This window comes from Patagioenas fasciata, chromosome 1, assembly GCF_037038585.1.
Source record: "Patagioenas fasciata isolate bPatFas1 chromosome 1, bPatFas1.hap1, whole genome shotgun sequence".
NCBI classification, from domain to species: domain Eukaryota; kingdom Metazoa; phylum Chordata; class Aves; order Columbiformes; family Columbidae; genus Patagioenas; species Patagioenas fasciata.
This window is the reverse complement of record NC_092520.1, coordinates 62,849,809-62,852,617: the sequence shown is the minus strand read 5'-3', so window position 1 is coordinate 62,852,617 and position 2,809 is coordinate 62,849,809.

Sequence of the window (2,809 nt, the reverse complement as noted above, 5' to 3'; positions counted from 1 at the left end):
TAAAAACAAACAAATCCCAGACAATGTGTGCAGCCTGTACACATGCACTACCCAGACAACAAAGTATTCCATATTCCTTCCTATTAAGCAACTTTTGACATTCTTCATGCCCACACTTACTATGGTGGAGACCTCCTGCTACAGACGACTCAGTGATTTTGGAAAATTATCTTGCAACAGGCCTATGCATCTGAGGGCTAGAGAGCAAATTACAGGCTCTTAATGTTTTCCCAAATATTTTCACATACGCTCTGTTATTATCTATATTGCATTACAGACTATCATGAGACATTTGACTTTAACAACAGGCGACTTAAATTGTATGCTGTAGATTGGAACGCATTCATATAAGGAGACGTCGGCAGTAATAACCAAACACACTGTGCTGTCCCTAGTCAACATGTTCTCCTGAGGTCAGTGGAAGCTCAGATTGCTGAGGACTTCACAACCTTGTGTACTTAAGGGCTTACATCCAGAGCCCTTCTACATACCTGGAACCTGTCCATGTTGCCATTTTCCTAAATTCTCCCAAGGATCTGGAACAACACACAGTACTCTCCCACCGTATTGCATGTGATTATTAGGGATAGATTACTCTGAAATGGAGAGGATCCTTTAAGTAAGTGGTGAACGGGAGATGCGTAGTAGGGGGTTAATGCACATCCCTGGCTGTGTCAGAGTTGTTAGCTGTGATACCAGGTACAAACAAGTATTGGGCCTGATGGATTTGTCTCCTCATTTAGCTAGCCTACGATTAACATACAAAAGTAATAGATTGCCATCAGTGAAAATTGTCCGGTGACACTATCAGGAGAGTTCTCTGTCTGACTGAAGGCTGCTAGCTGGAAATGCACAAACTCCGAAATGTGGGAATGTGGATATCTGTTTCAAGAAATTGAGGGAAACATCTGTGATGGGAGTAGTGTTCCCTTTTGTAGTGCATGTTATTTATTAACAAAACCCAACATTTCAATCGCATTTTCACCCTGTTGATGAAACTGTTTTCTGCCCTAACTTGTCTGCACCACTGTTAGAAACTATCGAGATCTGTTTTGAATACCAAAAAGAACTACATTTCAGTAGTACATGAAAGTAACTCACGTACAGCAGAATCTTGCTAAAATACAGGAATAATTGTTTTAAGTACTTTAACTATTATGATTTGGTTAGCAGAAGCACTGCTGTAAATGAATAATCATATTTAAGCTTTTAGGTATTTCATTATTATATGGACAGTAAATCAACACATGAGGTGAGAGTACATACACTGAGGGTCCCTTTACTGGTTCAGATCTTCATGGTCTAGACTCTTAGATACAACACTCGTTTTCTCTTTCTGAAATGGTGCCTGCCATTTCAAAAGGGTGTAACTTACATTGCACATGAAAATTTGCAAATAGTATCCATTGTCAAGAGATCATATTTTCTATATATGCTTTCATACCAGGCACCCAGAAGAAACCTGCTTGCTTTACTCTACCTCAGAGAAGCATTTTGGTTCAATGAGTTTCTTTTTTCCAGTACTGGAACTGAGATGGGAATCCAGGCAGGAGATGGGAACCAGAGGCAAAGGCTGCACATATCACAGAAAAATACTGCCTTACAATAATGAAACTGAAACACTCCCCCCCCCTGCCCCAATAGTATTTCACACAGCCCTGAATCACATCCCGTATTATTATTTTGGAGTCTCTTGTATTTTTTTTTTCCCAAATAATTCATCATCCTGCCTCTTCAGGTATCTCTAGTACTTTAATATTTGGTGGGTATCCAATTCTGAACTGAAATTATGTATCACCAGATACAGCTGCAAAACCACAAAGCTGGGCAGTAAAAGCAGAATAAGCAAAGTTAACAGGGCATGGCTTAAAAAAATACTGCTACAGAGCTATTCCATTTTAGCAGGTAAGCAAAAATCAAAGCACCTCATGAATGTGAAACTTACACTGGCTTTTAGCAGTTTAATTCTAGCAGTTTAAACATGAGACATGAAAGTGTGAGGATGCGTGTTCATTTATCATGAAAAGTGCTGTTATGTGAATGCTTTCATGTGGGGAGTGAGAGGAAACTGATAACCAGTAAATTATCTTTGAAATATTCTACCACTTGTTTCCCCTCCAGTTGGTCTGCACGTTATCCCTTTCCTTGACCAAAATTCATAACATGTTTACATACTATTAAAATATTTTTCTAGATTTGTTTGGCTAAATATGATGGATGCAAAAATGATAGGCTAGATCTTTGGGTAATTAAGATGATTGCAATTCTGTCACCTGAACTGGAATTAAACTGAATTACAGCAGCTGGGCAACCGACTGTAACAGTGCGTAGATCTGCCACTTGGAAAATAACCCCCGATTGCTACGGGAAACCTGCCTTCCACCAAGGCAAACGTGTTTGCTTGGTAACTCTCATAGCTCCCTGGGAGCCCCTTATTTCGAGCAAGTTTCTGCTTCCTCCATTTACACTCTGGGAGCGGAGCGGGGTTTCCGCTTGGGCTCCGGGAGAGCTGCGGAGCTGGTTACTTGGTTATCTCCGGCTGGAGGCAGTTGGGCAGCCCGGGGCACATCGGCATCCCCCGAAGGTTCAGCGTGGTCCAGCTGCGGCTCCACACCACCGCGGGAAGCGGCTTCTCGGCAGCCCACCAGCCCCCCCCGCTTTCGGCGGGTAGGGAGCGGGACGACCGGGACACATCACCCAGCTCCTCCGGGAAGTGCTGAGGCCCGGGGTGGGGTCAGGGGGGGTCGCGGAGCCCCGGCCACCTCCCCACCCGCGTCCCCTCCCCCTGGCGCCGGCGGAGGGCGGGGGC